At 39.2% G+C, this 22,546-nt stretch overlaps 1 protein-coding gene across 3 annotated transcripts in view; it reads right to left on the reverse strand.

The window, feature by feature from the left end:
* The window catches only part of LOC128732850 (cadherin-87A), a 473,132-nt gene that overhangs the window by 194,104 nt on the left and 256,482 nt on the right, over nt 1-22,546 (reverse strand). For all 3 annotated transcript variants that reach the window (XM_053826265.1, XM_053826266.1, XM_053826264.1), the window contains one exon: nt 4,610-4,646. The gene's annotated coding sequence lies outside the window, so the exon portion shown is untranslated. The remainder of the gene's footprint in view (nt 1-4,609; nt 4,647-22,546) is intronic.

Here is a 22,546-nt window from a genome sequence, read left to right on the forward strand (position 1 = left end):
AGCCAAACCGAACCATAAAACAGAATAGTGTGTCCAAAATCCGTGCTCGAAAGCCATACGACCGGGTGCTAACCAAGTTCGACGGGTGTCTTCTGATGGACGATCAAACCTATATGTCAAGGCTGAATTCAAGCAAATGACAGGTCAAAAAATTTACTTAGCAACGGCTCGGGGGGGGGGGGGGGGGGCTTTGTGTAAGAATAGATGTTGAATTCAATAATAAATAACTGAAATAGACGCAATCGTTTTTGTTCCAATACTATCTGAAGCAAACTTTACACCATAGTGTAGACCTAAATTTAGACAATTTTTCTGCACTGGTCATATGGGTATAGCCCGGGGAACTTATACGTTAACTTGAAGTTCGTATGAAAACATAGAGGCGCATGGTGTATAGTAATCCTTTACAATTAACAACATTAGTACAGGAGTGATAGGGAAACAATCACTTTTTGTTTATTGTTTATTGTTTATTTTCTATTTTATCCGATATGAGACATTTCAACCTGCGAATGTGTTATGGGGCTACTAAAAGAAACAAATGTAATGGAGAGAGGTAAACTATTGTGTAATTGGAACAACTGTCATGGAATGGACGGTCCAGATTTCTTGAGATGTTTTAAGTGCTATAGTGTCAATCACAAGGGATTCACAGTCGTACCCACTGCAGCAGGCGCTCATCACAGTCGTCTCGGTCTGTGGTTGCTGGTAGATAGGAGGTATTTCATTATACTTGCAAAAGTAAGTATAACTATGTTGACACTTTGTCTCTGTGTGACCCTTTATCCCGCACTCAGGTTACCGGACGATTGTCTAGCATACTGGGAGATAGCAATTACCTGCCCAATACCACAGTTGGTTTCGCTGACCAAGTTCAAATACAAATACCGAAGGCCTCCGGACACACCCGATATCCCTCAACATTTACTGGCATAATGCTAGAGGATTACAAACGAAAATTGACGATTTTTTGTTGCGGTATTGGACTACGAGTTGACGTAATCATTTCAACTAAACGTATGCTGAATGACTAGATTAATTCTGTACAGCTATTCGGTCATGGCTACACTGTATACAGGAAGGACCGAAATCCAGAAGTGACAGGTAGAATACTTGGAGGTGGCTTTCTCATTGCTGTTAAGAATTCATTTCATTTCTTTTCCCGTCTGGCTCTAATTGACAATGACCTAGAACATTTGTGGAATAATATTGACTGCATCAGGCGAGTTCGCTTAGGTGTAGTTTACATTCCTCCCGATGCATCGAGAAATCATTGTTTCCGAAGCGCTGAACATCCACGTGCGTTTGCTTTTCTGAGATTTAAATCTTCCGGACCGACGTTGGCATGCGACTGCTGCAGGATTTGCTGTGCTGGAGTCCACGGATCCAACTTCTACCAGTAATGCTCTAATTGAAAATATGGCGTTGCTCCACATGAAGCAGTTGAATTCGAGGAGAAACTGTGTAAACCACATACTTGATCTGAGCTTTGCAGATGGAGATGTTGGCTTGTCGAACTGGAATAACTCTTTGTATCCTCCGTTCGTTACGCGTCTACGATGCTCGGTTCCAATACAATTTAGTAAACTGTATGATGACCACACACTTTATTTCATGCGTGCTGACTTTGAAAATCTTTTTCATCCGTTTATTGACCACCAATGTACCATGCATCGGATGTTAACGAAACAGTGTAGTATTTCACGAACACTCTCATGTAACTTTGCCCGAGATTCATCCCAATTTGCAATTTTTCGATTGAAAATTCCAACGCCGAATACTTTTTAACCTCAATGTATTGGATGGATGGATTACGTTGGACAGAAAGCTTATTCGCTCTCATTTATATTTATTCCCTCTCGACTTCTTACATCTGTTTCACTTACACACAAAGCCGTATGAACATAGCTGTCATTCCTATATATCACAGACCAACAGACATAACACTCGTTTTCCATTCTTCGCACCGATTAAACCGTCAGCTTAAATTTGGATTTAGTTGGCAATGTCTCAGTTTTGGCCCAAGTGGCGCTTTTTGACAAAACAAGGGGGCCCCATAGAAAATACTTGCTAGTTCGAGGGATACTCCTGTTGCTATTTGATATTTGGGAATGTCGATCATAGATGGTGCTAGTGTTCAGGCAAAATATGTGGTACGATAATTTTTGTTGATTTTTCTTCCAAGTGTTATGTCTGTTTGTCTGTGTATATTGAGCAGTGATTATTGTATACCAATATCATTATATCAATATCAATATCATTTAGATCCTGTTGAAATTGAAATATCAATATCATTGAGATGCTGCCAATATCATGAATGACTAATATTAAATGATGAAGAATTATTATATGATTATATAATTGACTTAGATAATACCATTGAAAATGATAATATTTCACTTATCAATTTCAGGCATTCACTATCATCAGCGTCTTAGTGATATTGATATTGACAGCACCATTCAATATGTGATAGAACCTAGTGAATGAACTCGTCACTGCAAAAATAATTTTGACGGATTGATCTGAAAAAAATCTTCACTCGGGTACGCACTTAAACAGTTCGGTAAAAATTACCAAAATCTAAACAGCTAAACGTTCGGTAAAAATTTCGATAATGCATATCGACGTTTACGGACCTTTAGTAATGTTTGGTGCAATAAAAATTTTTATCTAACGTTCAGGTGTTTAGATTTCGGTAACATTCTACCGAATTCAGTGCTTTTTTTAAGTGTGTACAGCACGTTATTTTCTTTTTTGATTGGTGTGCTATGGTGCCGGTTTTGACTAACAGTTTAATTCATTTTCATCGAAATTTTGATATTGAAATTGAAAATTCGCAGCCCTGAGTGTCACCTCCATGGTTTAATAATCATCTTCGCCGTTTGGAACAAAATCGTCCAGGACAATACTGCAAACACTGGCACTCAATCAATAAACAAAACTTTTGGACCACAAAGTCTAAATAGTTTCAAATAATATAAGCGATCTCTGTGTGGTCGTTACGTACTGCGAATAATAAATGAAAGACAAGCCTAAACGTTTTTGGTCGTTTGTCAATGAGAAGCGGAAATAACGTGGTCTGTTATCTAATATGTTTTTGGGTGACGACAGCTCGAGTTCCACCCAAGGAATTTTCAATCTGTATGCCAGACTTCCCGCTTGAATGCGCCGCTGGATCTTGTTACTAGCCGGATCATCTTGTTTTCCGTGGTCACCATCGATCCCAAATACACGAACTCATCTAGGACATTAATGTAACTCTGTTCAGTTGCGTCAGTTTATGGTGCCCAGGCATAAGCATGGTGCGGGCCAAGTCAGATCGCCCTCGCCAATTCTTCGCATAACAAAATGTAAAATATGCGGCAGCAAAAATCATTTTTCAGGAATCACCCCCTGAGTGACCCTGTGTCATCAAAAAAATTACTCATAAGTCCACCATCCCTCAAATCAGTCCGCGGATTGCACGAATGATCTCGAAGGGCCGCATGTAACCCGCCGGCCGCGATTTGGCCACCACTGGTTCATTCAGAAACCCGTGTACTTTTATTATCTGCCTCAGCTGGTCTCGATCAACTGTATCGTATGCTGCTTTGAAATCAATAAAGATTTAAATGCGTGGACACCAGCTAACTTCGAGGTACGATGCTGGTCTAACAAGCCAGTTGTCGTATGTTCGAATCTCGGCTAGGCGGTGCTTGCTCTAGATCAGCGGTTCCCAAATGGGGGTTCGCGAACCCCCAGGGGTACGCCAAAACTTTAGTTCGCTTCAGAATAGTATAGGGAAATCCGTCAGGGGGTACGCGAACCGAAAAAAGGTTGGGAACCGCTGCTCTAGATAGTCAGCAGCGTAAGATACAGCCTGTCTAAGGATATCACATATACACTAGTGCCACGTAGTGAGTTAGTTCCGCGCTATTTCCCATGCCATCTTGAAGGTGATAGTCATTTGAGTAACCTTCCCGAAGTCCGCAAATTTCTAGATAGTCAGCAGCGTAAGATACAGCCTGTTTAAGCAAATTACATCTACACTAGCACCACGTAGTGAGTCAGTTCTGGGCTATTTTTCATGCCATCTTGAGGGTGGCAGTTATTTGAGCAACCTTCCCGAAGATCGCAACTTTCTAGATTCTAGATAGTCAGCAGCGCAAGATACAGCCTATACAAAAATATTACGTATACGCTAGCACCATGTAGTGAGATAATTCCGAAATACTACAATTGTCGAAGACATCAACGTTCTATACGGTTAAGATCACGAGTTATTCCATGTTGGAACCAATTAAGTCAATTCCCATATGCTACGTAGACTCCAACGGTTTCCATTAACGCGGTGCCTATTAGCGTCCTTATTGGGGGGATTGCTGTATCCCCCGTTTTATTATAGCTATATTGTCAAGATAACGCACTACTATCAGAAGCGATGTTTAGACTAATAGCATTTGTCCCAGTGATGTACTTCGAATGAAGTGCACTACTGCGCTCAACTGGATCGAATCCAGTTAGGCTGCGATATAAGGTTTTATTAGCCGGCTCAAGAATGGCTACGTTAACAATACCTAGAGTAGAAATAGAATAGAATTTCAAGAATTTCACACTTTCGACTTACCAGTTAGAAGCACATACAATCAAATAAAAACGCTCAGCTGAAAAGAAACAAAGAGATAAAAAGTTAATAAACTTGGTAACATCACTGAAGAACTTTAAGTTAAATATTCACTCGATTCTACACAAGTAAATATACAATTTTCTAACCTTGAAACTCGACGTAGGACAATACCATACGAGAAGATAGGCTGTCATTTTGAAAAATCTAAAAACGTGAGCGTCACGAAAAGTTGTTTTCGAAACTTTGGTTTGTTCTATACCAATTTAAGGGAAAATCTTCAACTCCAATCAAGAAAACTATTGATTTTTAAGTGCTTTCTCGCTTTTGTTGTTCTGTTTTTTTCTCGAGTCATTTTCTCTGCGATTTCTCAAGCAAAGACGACACTATTCTATCATAGTCTGGCTGGCTCATTATTGCCAATAATAACGGGTGACAACTAAAATTTTGGAATTTATTTCTCAGAAAAAGACAAAGCTACATGAGGAAGATCTAATTTAAAGAAATTAAAGATAAATTGTGCATTGTTGAAAAAAACTGTATATTTGAAAACGGTCCGCAATCGGCTGTTCGGCGAAGCTTCCGTGTGATGTCGGAACAGGAGCGTTGTACGACCGTCATATCAACTCTGCGAATGCATCTATTGATTCTACCAATCAACTGTTTGCATTTCGTTATTTTTATACACCAATATTTGTCCTGTTATTTTTATACACCAAGGAACTCAAAATCCCGAAGAAGTCTTCGATTGGGCGCACTGAGACAGATTTGTCGGGTCGTGGTTTTTAGATACAAATGGGATCGAATGGGTATTCAGGAACGATTGTGCTTTTTTAGCGTAATGCGGTTCTATCCGGCCAAAACACGTATTGTCCATCTGCATGATCTTTTTTGGGAAACGGGATTAAAATATTCTTCAAACATTCGGCTGGTGCACATTTTAATTGATAGCTAAACCAGAGGGCTTGTTGTTGAAGGCGCGAGAAAGAGAACGTCCTTCTGCATCCATAATTTTGGCTGGTCTTCCACTGCATTGCTTGCTAATAGTTGTTGGACGTCTTAGGATATGGTAAACAGTGGCAGTCGCAATATATTCGGTTTTTAAATGTTGTACTTTTTGCCGAGATTTCTATAGCAGTTCGTAGAAGTGTATAACGCGCTCCCGAAATGCTTCTTGTTTCGACGCCACTTTAAGCAAAACTGGGCAAGCATAAACAAAACAAAAAATATTGACAAAAAGAGGAGTGAGAGAGCTAACACCTACATACTCTCATTTCTCTCTGAGCTCGTTTGTTGTTAAGTACAGGGGCCTCGAAAAAATTCCAAAATTTTAGTTGTCACCCGTTATTTAATTTTTAAGATTTGAATTTTCACTTTCGTATCTTCATGCAGCGTTAGAACTAATGTATATACTGAACTTGGCTCATCGGGGCTAGGTCGAACTGATTTTGATAAGAGAATAGTTACAACTTACACTTTGTTAGATGAAGGAGCGACGGTACTATCGGAGCATCGTCTTCATTCATCAAACATTGCTCAGCTGTGGTGATACGCAGCGACTCCCAAGCGTTCAAATGTGATGACTTCCTCACTGGTTTTATTAGTTTAGCACTGTTCCAGTTTAATTTATGCTGACGACTGGTAGCATGCATCGCGACACTAGATTCATTCACTCGTTCGGTCTCAGTTGCATTCTTATGCTCATTTTTATTTTGTAAGAACAATAAGTGATAGTGTCCAGTATAAACATTATATTAGTAGTTAAGATTTAAATGTTCTAAAAAAATTTGGTAGATCTAATTTATACAATGGACCGTGACAAATAGAGCGGGAATAAGACTGGGAATTTGTTCGAGCTTGGAGTTTTTTTCTCCAGCAATATTCGTTTTGGGCAGTATAAAATGGCTTGCCTATCAAAACTAAGCGCCAAGTAAAATAGATATGGGTCCAATATTTTCCAAATAGCAACAAGTACATAATATTTGAATAAAATCGGATTTTAGATAGTGCTTTTTTCATAGAATATAGCTACATAAATATAGGCGGTAATAAACGATTATATCTACCAAGCAATTCTGCGTCAAATCTATGAAGATCGATGGAAATTTTCACTACCGTGTGGAAGTTGGCAAACAAACACGGTTTATCTCATGGTTCCGAGTATCACTTTAAATACCGAATAAATTTTGATACTAATCATTATCAGATTTGCATTATAACAAAGTTTCAGTCAATCATCCCTAAAGCTTACGATATTTTGATCAAAATTTAGAAATATTCCATCGATACCTGCAGGCATGTCCTTCCCGAGAAAGGTTTCATTATCAGAAAAGTCGAACTGATGCCAGGAGGAACGTTTTTAATACTGTTAATTAAACAGAAAACTTTTCACCTTCTTACATCCGCTACAATGCTCATCCCGTCGTCACTTGGATTACGTGGAGGAGAAATCCTCCACCATTACCAACCTGCGGCGGTCACGGTCATATAATAATCCACCCGTTGTTTCTTGCCGGTGGCTTCAAACACCGCAAAGTTTGCCGGGACTCATTTACCGAACGTGTTCAGCCCACCGGAAGGTGGCAAAAAATGTCAGAGAATACTCTATCCTCCACCACGGCAAAGAAAAAGAACTCCTCCGAAGTCTTAGCAAATAATGAAAATCCTTGAATTTTCCAGTTCAGTCTGGGCAAATGTGCTGTAGCTGTACGAAGCGCAAAAAATGCGGGTCGCACGAGAAAGGTGAATTCATTAAGCTTGAGTGTGCTCCTGTTCATCTGATACCAAGTGGTAAATTTTATTCTGCGCTCTGGCTAGCGCAGACAAGATTGGGGTTTTTACCATCACCATCCTGGGCGATAAGCTCGAATATCAACGGACAAGCAATATGATAATGGTACGCGTCGAGTCGTGTTGCAAAACACCCTCTACTTCTCTGCGTCATCAAGCAAGCGTTGTATTTAGTCACTGTCGGCCACGGGTGTAGCCGTGGGGTTTTGAGCTTTCGATGTTCGGAAAATTTAGAAGAAGTTTCATTCAAATCTTCAAACATTTACGCAAATTAGGGTCAATCCCGGTGAAGTGGTTAGCATCCACGCCTCTCACGCCGACGATCCGGGTTCAATTCCCTATCCCGCAGAAGTCACGAATGACTCAAGCTGTTAATGTGACTATATTCAAACAAACAAAATATACGCAAATTTTAGAAGTTGCACATTTTCTTGCTTCCGTGCCACCGTAAGAGCGACACGTGTTTGTGTCTTGTCCATCAATTTTCGTATTTACAAGTTGCACTGTTTTATTTGGCAAAAAAATTACCAATCAAATTATTAAGAACCAAAAGAAATATTTCAGAAAGATGAAGTGTACCTATATCTAAGCATTCAGTGTATAATATTAAGTAATATTGTATGTAGTTTACTGTTTCTTGACGAAATTAAATAAATAGAATGATTGAATAAAATTGGTCGTTAGTTCTCGAAAAGAAAATTAAAATTTCGCATTACCGCTTACCGCTGAAGAGCAAAACAAAGCAAAGCCTTGGATGAAACCGTCTTTTAAGACATTACCCTTCTTTATCGACAAACTTCGCAGCTGATTATTACAGTGCAGAACAATTACGAGGGCTACTGACTCTAGCAGCACCGGGCAATTAATATTCGAACATACGTCGACTGGTTTGCTAGACCAGTATCGTACTTCGAAGCTAACTGCGCGGACGATGAAGCGCACGTTGGTAATAGGTATCATAAACACGATTTTGGTATTTATTTATATTTAAGCAGTGCCTCAAGTGGCTTCAAGGTACGATGGGTAATGTCTAATGGCAGTTTAAGCCCAAGGCTTTTTTTTATTCAAGCAGTAGTTTTCTGTAGTAAAAGTATAATACCTTTTGCACCATATTTTTTAACTTCAAATATTCAAACTTCAAAATTTCAAATACAAACTTCAAATGGAGGGGGGAAGGGCACTCTTCCCCTCCATTCCCAAAAAATCCTTCTTCATTACTGTCGCTTCATCAATTGTAGAACCATTGTTTCAAAAAAATATTAATATATGCCTGACCGCATTTCAAGGTCATGACTAAAATCACGTGGTTTGGTCAACTTTTTTCTCGATAACGCGAAAGACAAACCGAATCGGGTTTTTTGCATTCTAAATATTGCAAAAGCCTTAGTGCTTCATTTCGCTTTCGGAACTTGACCTTCTGTTTTTATTCAACAGACTTCGCAACCAGCTGGTTAGAGTACAGGACGACTGCGGAGTTACTGCTGCGATCATATTAAACCCTCTCAGCCGAGTTTCAAACATGATTGTCGATTAATTGTTCAACGGAATGAAACGCCGCTTGTTTAAAATCACATTTTAATAATTACGGAATTTGAAACTTGATCTTTTGCTTGAAAACTAAACAAAGTATTGGAACTTTTGTTTTCTTTTGATTGATGCGCTTAAACAACACACAACACACAAGAAGAAGACAACGAGATCAGTCTCGTTCTGAAGATCTTAGTATCATCTGCGTACAATAACCGTGTGCCAGGTGGTAGTAGTTTGGTAACATCATTAATGAACAACGAAAACAGTAATGGTCCTAGTATACTGCCTTGAGGACCCAGAATTGCTACTGAACCAGCCAGATGAGATTAACCCAACTTTACAGCAATCTTTCGATTGCGTAAATAGGATTCAAGTCATGCTACAATTGCTCAGTTTATCACATTTAGTACATTTAGCCAGTTTATCACATTTAGCATAAATTTAGTTATATTGATTCTTCAGCGATGTAACTTCAACAAAACCAAGACATTTGATAAAGAGACGACAGTGTAAGATCTTTGATAAAGACTACACAAATATTGTTCACATTTCAGAGAAAGTATAGAAAAATCTCATCTGATTAGATAAGACTAACAGGCGGTAAAAATAATATCAAAAATAAAATCAGATGTAGACAAGCTGTGGGCCCAATTAAACGCTCCTTTCAATGCGGCGGCCTACAATGACTTCTAACCGTCACTGTTCATAACAAAATGTAAAATATGGAGCGTTATCTATTATGTCCCAGAACTGTTATGTCCCACAACATGCTCAAAGACCCACGACTAAACTAAGCTCCCCCTCAGGTAACCTATAATTTCCCTCCAACATCCTTCAGATCAGTCTGCGGGTCGCACGAATCACTTCGCAGGGTCATCGTTTGGCCGTCACTGTTACAGGCAGCGAGTTTGGTACGGTTGTAATTTCAAATTCCTGCAAAATTAAGTCAAACGGAGCTGTTACGCCCGAAAAAACAGTGACAGTGATTACGAAGAGTCTGAATATAGCGATATGTACTGCGAGTGATACAATAAACAGTTCAGACTCTACAAATGCGCCTAAAATAAATGCTACGGCTCTCGAGAGCTGGTCTCTTGCGAAAAACCTATCAGTGCTGTTTAGCGACGAAAAAGTTTTTACTATCACAACCGGAAAAAAATCACAACCACAACCACCGAAAAATTTGGCAGTTACTTTCTGTTACTACCAAAGAAAAGAAGTATTTCAGTTATGGTTTGCGCCATGATAACTCACACCGGGAAACCAGTAAACCAGCACTGGCCCGACTAACGGGAACAGCACGGGAACGACTGGCTTGTTCAGCAGAAATAGGTGTCGGCTCATTTAACAAAAAAAATTATTAGTCTTTGCGACCGCCTTTTTCTGAGCATTTTGACGAAAGAAAATTTCCTCCCAATAGAGTTTGGCATGGTCCATATTGCAGTACCTACAAAACCCCGCATAAATCACTAGAACATCTAAAATCATCTCTTTTAAAGATTTGGGTACAAACAAATATGAAACTTGCGGCTATTATGGATAACTTCTTAAAAAGTTTGAAGGCATGTATATCAGGATCGGGTGGCTGGATCTTGAAATGCACAAATAAAATTTCTGTCTAAAAACAACGTTTATCGCATACATAGAGTACGAGAATGCAACAGAAAATTGGGTATAGGTACTAGATATATTTCAAAATAAATAGGTATATTCGCATATTCGCACAATAAAAGCAACATGAACACAAAAATAGCTCGCTCACACCCAAGGTACCAATTACTAGCTACGCCACCGGTAACCGGTGATGTCTTTTTGCGCCGAGTGTTAGACTCGAATCAAACAAGTTGCTTCGAAATGTCTATCACGTAGCACGGTAACAAGATATTTTACTTAGACCAAGTGGGCTACCGTTGTGGAATGCCTAATTGGAGCTCATTTTCGTTCTCATCAGCAGCAGAAAGCACTTGTTTCATATAAATAAGCACACCTGGAAAAGCGGGCACGCAAATTGCATGTCGAGCTGATGCTAGCCTAAAGCAGATCCGAAATATTCTCCCCAACCAACTTGCTTTGTTGCTTAAAGGCACACAAAATGATTTCGTTTCCTTTCGATTTTGAGCTTAGGTCGAGTCAAATAAACTACCTGTCATAATGTAGAGTGAAATAATTTAAATCCTTGCTGTTGCCCCCATTGCATGCACTTCTGTTGGTATCTGCTTACTGCGACATACTTCTGTTGGTATCTGCTTAGGCGTAGGACAGAATTTTCTTCATACTGCAGTATTTAGCTTCGATTTATTTAAATATTTTAGAGTTCTAAAGTATGGTTTGATAGTGCTATTTTTAAATTTTTATTCCCATAACTTGTTACTTTATATCAACAAGTTACTTTTACTAGGTTTTACTAGGTATTACTATCACAGAGTAACAATCTATTTTTTCAAAAGTTGGATTCTAGAAATCAATTATCAAACATTTATGATAAACATCACGATCAATCAAAAAATGCGACACAATCTGCCATAAACAATAACCATTGGATAGTGTTTTACTTAAAATATTTGTTAATTTGTATTCATACTACAAAAGACTACTTTCGAGTTATTGTCAATATCATCTTTGTACACCTATCTGTTTAATTTTATTTTTTTTAATAACTGGATATACGATTAGAATGGTCTAACAAGAAAGCTTAAAACTTAGCGTTCAAATCATTGAATATAAATTATGTATCGTGAATAAAATCATCTTGATAAAATTATTCATTTCAAGACCGTTTTTGCACGCTTGTCGTGCTCTATTTCCCGGAATCAGCGATGCTGATGATGAACTACTGAATGCCAATACATAAATGAGGGAGGACTTTGTGGAAGCCATTCAATCTATGCTGCAAGTAAAATCGATAAAGCTGGTGAAATGGTACATCGCTTGTCGCTGGTTCATATCGCTAACCTGGTACACAAAGAGGATCTATTCTTTTACTAGCCAATTTTACCTGTAAGCTAATATATTGACGTCATAATGCAAGAGATAGAATCTGTCTGCTAGTTCTCTCATTATACTACTTCAATGAATTTATTACAGGCTCAAATATAGGTAGGAATGATTTTCGTTACCTTTTCCACCGAAAGAGGAAACATCTATCATGTCCTTCCGAAAATAATGAAACATCGAAAATTTATCATTCGATAATACAAAAATTTGCTTCATAAACATAGTATAGCAATAAGCTAACACTAAACCAATAGTTAACTTAACAGATCGTTGCAATTAAAAAAGACTCCTTTATTTTAGTTAATGCCGACGGAAAATTCATTTACCATTTATGCCAATCCATGCTACTTATGCCAACAAGAATTATAGGATCCACGAGAGTTGAAACGTAACCCAAAGAGCGGATGTTGAAATACTACTAAACTTTACAATTTTTTGCGGATCCAACAAACATTTTTGCTTGAAAGTAGCTTATTCAACTATTGTAACGCATGCATTACAAAAATTGGACGGATTACAGCGATTTTGCATGCGATTCCCAAGTAACCGAAAGTTCCAATAAAAGGGGATTTTTTGGCTAAATCAGCTACCGAAATGATCATGAATAAAACTCTATTCAGCTGAATTTTTAAGTAATTAACCGTACTTTCAAGTTCGCATTTGATGATTAAACTTGGAAGCGAATACAAACCAACTTCTAACAGAACTAGAAAGTTCGCAAAAAGTTTAATTAAGTCGCTATATAGAACACTGTTCAGCTCAAAAAGAAACTCCAATAATAAAAAAGATTGGGTGAATTTTCCCATTTCTTCCTGTTTTGTAGATTCATGACAATAAGGCATTTAATAATTTCGGTTTATAGTGATAACCAAGTATCAATTATTAGTTTATTTAATGAAAGAATCGACTGGTTTTTATTTATTAATTAATTTTTTTTCTAATTAACCTTTCGCTCACCCCCGTTACCAAAAAGCTCACACAGAGAGCCCCCTGGTATCGGACACTTACAGAAACCTCAGCTTAGAAAAGAACTGGACAACACACTAAACAAAGAAATTAATTTAAGCTGAGGAAAACATAGAGAGGATACATAAAATTATTTAAAAACTATTTAATGGGCGCCCAGTGAAATTTGATATTTCTTTTTAAGGGGGCCCAGAGTTTATTGTAACTAACAGGGTTTATTGTATTGTATTTATTGTAACTTACCACACACCACCAACCTAACCTCGGAGATTTGAACTCGAGTACTCCCTTTCGGTGAAATAGATGCATACCACTGCTCCGTTGCTAGAATATGCGATTTGCATCTATTTCACTCGATGTGCTAATTTCTCATTTATCACAGCCCCGAAACGAACCTACACTCAAGAATAACTCATCGCCAAAATTCATGTCACTAGCGGCGTCAGAGATGGCGCAATGCATCAGGATAGGCTTGCAACGCGGAATGCTCGGGTTCAAATCCAGCAGCGGTAGGTGGTAGTTAAAATTTTTTATACGGTTCATCTAAATCGTATGAACCGACTTTACAGATGTTAGGAGAAGGCGAAGGTACAAAATAGAAGAGTATAATTTAAAGAGCTATTTTATAAATTTTTGACAAAGTTTCTTTAGAAGCTGCTTAGCGCTCTATGCAGCGAACTCAAGGCAACGTCGAAGTTCGGTTAATTACAGGTAAAGCTGCTTAGCAAGCTAAAGATCCATAGAAAGAAAGCTTATTAACCTTCTTCAGACACCATTCTCCAAACTTTTAGCTACTTTCAAGTTGCATGTTGAACTTTAAAGCTGCATTTTGAACTTTCAGGATGCTACAGATATTAACGGTACTTTATTGAGAATGAAGTTTGGTTTACAAATGTAGTGTCTGGTTGTTCAGCATGAAAGTTCTGTGAAAACAGTCAAGTAACTACGTTTGACGCTTTGTTCGTATTGCCAGCGTCACCCCGGAGCGAAAAAGTCGGACATCGTGAGACACTTCGTGTCGGCCGGAAATAGCCGATCCGGCATTTACAACATCCACTCTCTTCTGGAGAAAGGCGAGAGCATCGAACGGAAGAGTGGCTCTGGCCAACCAACGGTGCTGTACGGGTGCAGCACGAAGCGAAAGACTGACAGCAGCTGGAGAGGAAGCTTCATCGTTCTGCACCTTGAGCCGGGAGGTCGGAGCAACCAGCCAAACGGTGAAGAAGAACATGGCCAAAATGGATATTTTTATGTGGAAACGTCAGTCGAAGCCAGCTGTATCTGAGCAGTAGGCAATCACCTTAAAAGCGGCTGACGGAGCTAGAGAAAAACATCTTACTGGTGAAACGCCACGTCGTGGTCATAATGGACGAGACCTACTTGATGCTGGACAATGACTGGTAGGTGACCAAGTAAAGTACCTTATGTCCTCCACCATGGAGGTAAGCGATAACGTCAAATATATCTCCCACACTGAGTACCCGAAGAAAATCCTTCAGGACTTGTAGTAAACGGAAAGATATAAAGTACAAAGTGTCTCCCAGAACTTGCCACATACATCAATAAATATCACGCGGATCAGTATCAAGAATGTGGTCATTTGGCCGGGCCTGACCTCGGCCCATTATGCTACGAAATCATTGGAGAAGATTGATCGACTGAAGATAAACATTGTATTGTATGCTGTTCGGCGAACCTCGAACGATCTCGAACGATCTGCTTCAATAATCTCGTGACCAAAACGAAGCAGCTGATCGCCAAGGCCACGAAAGACCTGATAAGCATGCCGACATGCATTTTTATTTCGGCTATGGCTAAGGTGACGGCCAATTACCGTAAGTAAGGCCGTCCGACTATTTGTTCCATTGAATTATCCTTTGCTGTTTTTTTCATCACTATCCGAAAATAATATCTTATTTTTCTTAATGCATACGTTATAGCTAAAACTCGTGAAACAAGCACTATTGCACAACAAAAAGGTTTCCTAATGGACGATGGAACCTATATCACAGCAAGTGTTCGGAATAACAGTGTAATACTGCAGCAACGAGCCTGCCACAGCCCTGGGTGACGTTGACCTATTCAACTGTCATGAGCGATGTCATCGATCCTGAGCGCGAGCACATATGTAGGCAACCATTACTAAAAATCTGTTGAAAGCGACTGGTGTAAAACACGTGCAGTGCGCAAAGTGAAACCGGGGTAAACCGTAAATTTATTAATTCAATTACTATATCTAAATGTAGTATCTAAAACTATATATATATATAGATCGATTAGCTGTAAAACGTAGTTTAAACACGTGCAGCTGAGCATACAATCGAATACGCTTTATTTGATATTCCACAATAAAAGAATACATTACATTTATTCAATATTTTTTGATTCGATTCGGCAAAATAGATATCCTCCTGAAAGGAGCTTCCCTTTGACCAGCTGAGAGCAGGTAGAAGGAAAACCAATTGTAAGCCTATAATTAAATGATTTGTTTCTCGATAATTTATAAAATTAAATTGCAGTTTCAAGCTGTCATCACGATGACCGCTCTGAGGATAGTTTTATTTCTATCTGAACAGCAAGTTTCAAAGTTTTAGCTTCCTGGGCAGGATTTTTATACGACAATCAAAAAGGGAAATGTGGGTAATAGACATTTACAAGCATATCAAACTGTCGCTAAGCAAAGTCTAGTCTAGCAGGCTGTCTTTACCAGCCTGCTTGATTTGAAATACATTACATACATACATTGATTTGTACGACATTTTCGTTGCAACCGACACAATCAACCTTAAATTTACCTGAATGAATATATCAACACGCCAGAGCCCGGCTAGTTGAGAATAATTGGGCCATTGCCAAGCAGAACCTGAAGAACACCCAAAAAACTGTGACTTGAGAAGCAGTCTGAGGCAGACTGTTACTGTGGCTGTTCCAAGTGACGGCGTTTGAAAATCGGGCACGATTTGTCGATATTCACTGGGTTCATTATAACAAGGGATGCAATGCAGGTGAGATTACCCAAATTCAATCGTCAATGACGCTGATTGAAGTCAGTTTTGAAGCGGTGCTGATTCTGTTGAAATTAGAGTTCCATTGCTGCATTGCTGAGTGACGAATTGCAATTAAAGGTGATATTGTCGGGACGTGTGTTTCGGTGAGCGAGCGTAGAAACGAAAGGCACAATCTTCAGCAAAAGTAGCAAACTCTTAGCCTTCGCAAACGATTTCAAAATCATTACTAGAAACCTTGGGATGGCGGAGAAATCTACGCCAGATTAAAAACGGAGGCTGAGGATTGGGATACAAATCAATGTGTCGGAAATCAAAAGAGGCTTCAGAGAAAACAACATTCACCTGCCACGGACAGTCACTATTGAAGGCGAATGGATTCATATATTTGATATTACTTTGATATTATTGATATTTAGTCACCACCGATAATAATGCGATTAAGGAGATTCAACGACACATTTAAGCTGGAAATCGAGCCTTCTTTCCCCTTAGCAAGACATTTCGACCAAGGAGCATCAGATATTCAGATCTCCAAGAAGTCAAACGAGAAGAAATCGAGTTACTACCCAAGTAACACACAAAACAAGTTAGAAAACAATCTTCATGGAAAGTAGTCGTTTAAGAGTACTATAAACGTACTTTGGAAACATGTGTCGTTATTATTAAGATTTTGAGATGTTTTGTGATAACATGAATTTATTTGACAGCTCATATCAAATGAATAATGATTATTTTTGTCAACATGTCAACACGAAGTTTTTATCTCTCCAATACTAAATTTAAACTACTGGAAGAACAAGTTGTAGCTTATGTTATAATAACGTTTTAAAATGGTATGAAATAACCTGATGCATACTTCTTTCAAATGTTGTTTCATTAGACTTCAATTTTTTGCGCTTTTCTGGTAATAGAGAAGTTCTGATGTATGTAATGTTATATTATTCTATAACAAGCTGTGTTGCTTGGGTAAAGACCAACAAAGCAGAGCCTTATAAATATGGCCGAAAAATGCTGGCAACGGGTCTACACCAGGTTTTTTCCAAGATGTGGAAGCAAGAAAAGTCTCCGGAGTAATGGATGGAAGGGTGTTCAGCTCAACTGATGCAACGCGGCATAATGCTGGTAAACGCCGCCTACAAGGTACTCTCGGAGATCCTATTACCCCGCACGTTACCGATAGCATAGGGTTTTGTAGGGAATTATCAGGCGGGCTTCATGAGGGGTCGCGTCATTACGGACCAAATTTTTATCTTGCAGAAATATCGGCAGTAGAACCTGCCTGCGCATCACATGTTTGATTTCGAAGCAGCATACGATACAATCGATCGAGACCAGCTATTGTAGATAAATACACAAACACTGGATAAGCTGACGCGACGGATCAGAGCTGCATTGGATAGAATAATGCGTTTCGTGAGAACCACGATACTCTCGATTCCCTTTGAGACGCGGCAAGATTTGAGGCAAGGTGACAACTTATCCTGCATGCTGTTCAACATCGCTCTTGAGGGGGTGACCCAACGAGCGGGCATCAAAACGAGAGGCACGATTTTCACCAAAGGTAGCCAACCTCTAGGCTTTGCGGATAACTTTGATAACTTATGAGCGAACTAGCAGGAACCTAGCGACAGCGGAGGTCATCTACCCCGGACTGAAAGCAAAGTCTAGGAGAATTAAGCTAAAAATAAATATGTCGATGACCAAATACATGAAAGGAAGAGGCTCAAAGGAAACAAATGCACGCCTCCCACGGACGGTAATCGTTAACAGCGATAAACTAGTAGTGGTAGATGAGTTCGTGTGTTTGGGATGGCTGGTGACTGTGGACAGCAACACTACTAACGAGATCTAGCGGCACATTCAAACGGGGAATCGTGCCTACTTTGCCCTTCACAAAACGCTGCGATCAAAAAGGATACACCGTCAAACGAAAGTGACAGTGTTCAAAACCCTCACTAGACCGGTAGTTCTTGATGGACTTGAAATTGTGATGCTGGTCAAGGAGGATATACGCATTCTTGGCGGGTTCGAACGGACGATATTTGGCAGAGTACAAATACAAACTGAAAGCGGAGTCAAAGGTGTTTCTTGGTTTACTGTGGTTTTGCAGATGACGTCAATATTTTCAATAATTACTGCGATAATCTGTTCGCATAACTATTAAGCGTAATGAAATCAACAGTTTTTTGTATTTATTAATTCAACATCAACAGACTACAGTTGTCTTAATGATGGTTTCTTAAACTAATAACAATCACACAGCCAAAAAAAATTACAAATTTACACAAATGTTTTTAAACGTCATATACAAAGAAAAACACAGAAAAGTTTCGGCAGATAGTTTCACGGGACAGATTAAAATCAAAGACAGCTTGAACAGCTTGACAGATTGAAATCAAAACACTATTAAAAACTCGCTGTACTCCGGTCATTGCATCATTCCGCAGTGCCCTGGAACGTACGTTTAGTTTAATCGTTCCCAAAATAGCAGGAAAATCGATTCTTCTATGCAACATAACGGTAGCAAACAAAGCTCTTGCGACGTTCCTTCGCACCTGTGTGTCTCCAAATCAATTGGTATGAATTGGACGCTCGTCACTCGGCAATCGGAACAGATCTCGCCAAGGTAAATGAAGGAGTGCAAAACGTAAGAAGTGCCAATGAATCGATGCAATCCTGGTCATCCCGTTTTAATAATACTGATGCCAGACAATAGAACCGTATTCGAGAGTCGAACGGATGAGTGAGCAGTACAATGCCTTGAGACAATAGACGTTGGTAAAGTCTTCAACCATGCGGAAGACAAATCCTAATGTTCTGGATGCTTTGTCCACAATGTAGGAAATGTGTCGTCTAAGCGGTAACTGACTGTTCAAGATAACACCGAGATCCTTCACCTGATCGACACGATGGATTTCAGCACCATCGAGCTTATAGTTGAAAATCACAGGTTGACGAATTCGGGCGAAACAAATAATGGAGCATTTTCCAAGAGTCACGAGCATGCAGTTCAAGTTACACCAATCCATGAAGCTGTCAAGCTCTCGTTGAAGACGAATTGCATCGAGCTTGGAGCGAATCCTCAAATACATCTTCAGATCAATGCAATGGCGTAGGATAAACGAATGCCTTTAAGAACGTGGTTGACATCATTGAAGTACACCAGGAAGATTGGCGGTCCCAAGTGACTGCCTTGTGGAATTACAGACGAGGTCGAAAACCGCATTATTTAGATCGAAAAACAGTTGAGTGAAGCAGGAACACATAGTGGTTGACTACGACTCGGCTACATTGTGTATAGGTTTTCGATGATCTGAGAGTGTACCTCAAATTAAAAGTCAGCATTATTATTGATTTTAAAATTTACACAGCTTTAAATGTATCGTTAGACTCTCGATGAATCCTTCGAAAATTTGTACAGCATCTTCTAAACATCTAAGCTCTATCATAGAGAACCAAACCGAAATACTCTGCATTAATAAAAATAAATTTTAGTAAATATCGCATCATTTCGCCCACAATGTTGTACTTCCGGTGTTACAAACCAGAAACAAGATAAACTGCCTGAATCTGAAATTGTCCCAAGTCATTCAAACGCCGCCAAAGTTATCGTATTATCCAATTGCCTATTGATGCGAATCTTCCCTTATCACCGAAACCGAATAATATCTCCGGTTCGAACATTCTACACAAGCCGGAATGGCACCAAAGGAAAGAATCACCAATTGCCAATCCTACAATTGAGCCATCCCCGGTGGCTACAGTTTGCGCTAGCAGCTCCCACAATCATTACATTGAATGCTACGATTATATCCCCATCGTTATAATTTTATCGGTCGACCCTAAGGGAGAATTGGTCGTTCTCAGCAAAATTTCTTCCTATTTTCTCCATGAAGGCATATCATCGGTGTGTTCCTGTTTTATATTTTCGAATAGTGAAAGTTAAATGAAAACCATTGGACATGGGAGCAAAACCTAAGACCACTCATCAGTCGTGCTTATATGATCTTTGCTAACCAAGTTTTTCAAAGTTAATTTTTAGATAACAAATATTGTTACATTTGGAATCACCTGTGGTTGCTTTTTCAGAGCATTATGAAAACAATACAAGTTAAACTTCTATTAGTGTATCTGAACTAGAAATTTTATACTAATTTTACTACACAAAGCAGACGAGCTCCTGAAACATTTAATATCGTGGTTGATATAGGTACGGCTGACAGAAACACTGATTTAATTAGCATTAGTTGAATACATCCAGCTTTATCATTAGACGAGCTGGATAGGAGCTATATTTTCCATTGACATCGCAGCTATGATAGCAAACAGGATCTAATTCATTTGTTGTAGCTTCAGTATTTATTCTACGAAGCCGAATGAAATTCCAATTATACGCAGCATTGCAAAGGGAATCAATTACATTCTGAATATACATTAAAAAGCAGTTCGGATCTGAGTGTTGCTTTCTTCTAAAGCAATATCGTGAGTATCAAATTCTATGCGACATCAACAGCAATTCTAAGCATCTGCTCGACTGCAATCGAAAATGATTCCGAAGGAATTTCACTAAACCTTTGCAGTTTCTATTTGCCACCGAGGGCACCAGAAAAAAATGTTCCATTTTACCAGTCCTTGTTTTGAACATGCGATGAGCACGTATAGAGCGGGTTGCGAATAGTTGTTTCTTCGCACCAGTTGCTGTTTCTAATGTCTCTGCTATTTGAGTCGATTTGGATGCAAAGAATATCACTAAGTCTCAATAAAAATGGAAAAAAGGCAAATCCCATAAAAGCAACCGGTTTTACCATAATGCTGTAGGATACTGCCAAGGGAGTCATCCACCCGTGCAACGTATTGATAGTGAATAAATATCAAACTATATGCGGTCAATCAGGAAATTGTTAATGTACTTATGACGAAGTCTACACCCATTTTGAACAGGCGTTACGCGTACTCTATTTTGGACATTTAAATACGACCAAATTAAATGAAAATGTCCAAAATAAGTAGGGTAAGACTGTCCAGAACGCACCGGGGGGAAGGGGGGGGGGGGGGGGGGTTTAGAATGGCCCATGCTATTAATTGCTTAAAAACGCGGAAACTATTTGGTGAAATTATGAATGCACATTTTATTTTGGTGTGAAACACGCTATTTCATAATTGCGTAGAATGTAAAAGCATCAAATATAGCCACATCCAATAAAATCAAGCGATTATCCGCGATCTCATTCCACATGTAAGAAATCACGGTTTTCTCTTAAGCTTTTACCACTAGTCGTTATGCAAATTTCATAATAAATACAGTCTATCTAATTGATATACTGTCATACTCGATGATTCATCACAAAAACGGCATTAACTATGCATATTTTTCACATATATTGCAAAAAACTTCAAAATACAAAACAGGGGTAGAATGCATCACAGCGGGATCGAACAGTTATAAAATATTTTTAATTTGCAGTACATCTCTTGTTTCGGATTATTTATTAAAAATGTAGCAATATTATGTATTGTATAGGACTTAGAATTTGCCTTAAACCTAATTGTACACTGTTTAACTTACAATATTTTATCACACATCAGTTGGAGAAAAGTAGATGATTGAATTTTATTGCCAATTATGTTGAGATATGAACCCATTATGTCCCAGCAAACAAGCGTTTGCAACAAACGCTATAACGAACGCTTCCGCCATTGCGGCAGCCTAGTTTTAGGAGGTTATATGACACGTGATTGAATGGTAAATTTTTTGGTTGCGTTTAACGCCTACCTGGGCAAACTGGGTGCGTTTTGCCCACGGGCTTTGGCGTTCTGCCTCACATAATGATTTTGACTCTTGCCAAAAATCGTCAAAAATAACAAAAAATACTGGTTTTTGTTAGGAAATTTCACCAGGAGTAAGTGTAAAAAAGATCCCAAAGTCTTCTAGAAGTTGAAAAACGTGGAACAAACACGCCGTTGCTTTGCAAAATGATGTTTTGCTTAAGCGGTGCATTCTGCACCACCTTACCCTACGCATAATGCCTGTCCAAAATCGATAAATCATTCTTTTAGAGGCAATAACAAAGTTCTTTGGCCCAACGTTGGGGTTTCATTGGTCCAGATCCGGCCAAAAGACCACATCCTTCTTCGTATGATACTTCTTGATGAAGGTGGCAATTTCCAGCAGGCACTTCATACAGAGCCTCTTTCTGCTCACCGGAAACCCTGAAGGAAAGATCAGCGGCTTGGATTCCCTTCCCACTTATCGTCAGCCCTAGACGGATTTTCATCAGAAAAGTCGAGTGGAAACTATATTTGATGTCATCGCTTACCTCCTTGGTGGGGGAAGTAAAGAGCTCGGTCCTCTGTCAGTCGTTACCGTCCAGCGTCAGGTGGTCTCCCCATCCATTATGTCCACGACGTCATACCTCGTCGGTAAGATGTTTTTTCCCTAACATCTTCAGTTACTTTAGTCACTGAAAGCGGCACCAGCGGGATGGGAACCTTACGCTAACAGCCTACTGTACCCGAAATTTAAACACATCAGTAACGTGACGTTACAGAAAATGGAAACAGAAATCTATGACCCTTGCCCACCAAAGTAAACTGGCTCAACTTACAAGTAGTCATTCAAATCCACTTGGCTGACTTCAACGTGAAGATTACC

This window comes from Sabethes cyaneus, chromosome 1 (assembly GCF_943734655.1).
Source record: "Sabethes cyaneus chromosome 1, idSabCyanKW18_F2, whole genome shotgun sequence".
NCBI classification, from domain to species: Eukaryota; Metazoa; Arthropoda; class Insecta; order Diptera; family Culicidae; genus Sabethes; species Sabethes cyaneus.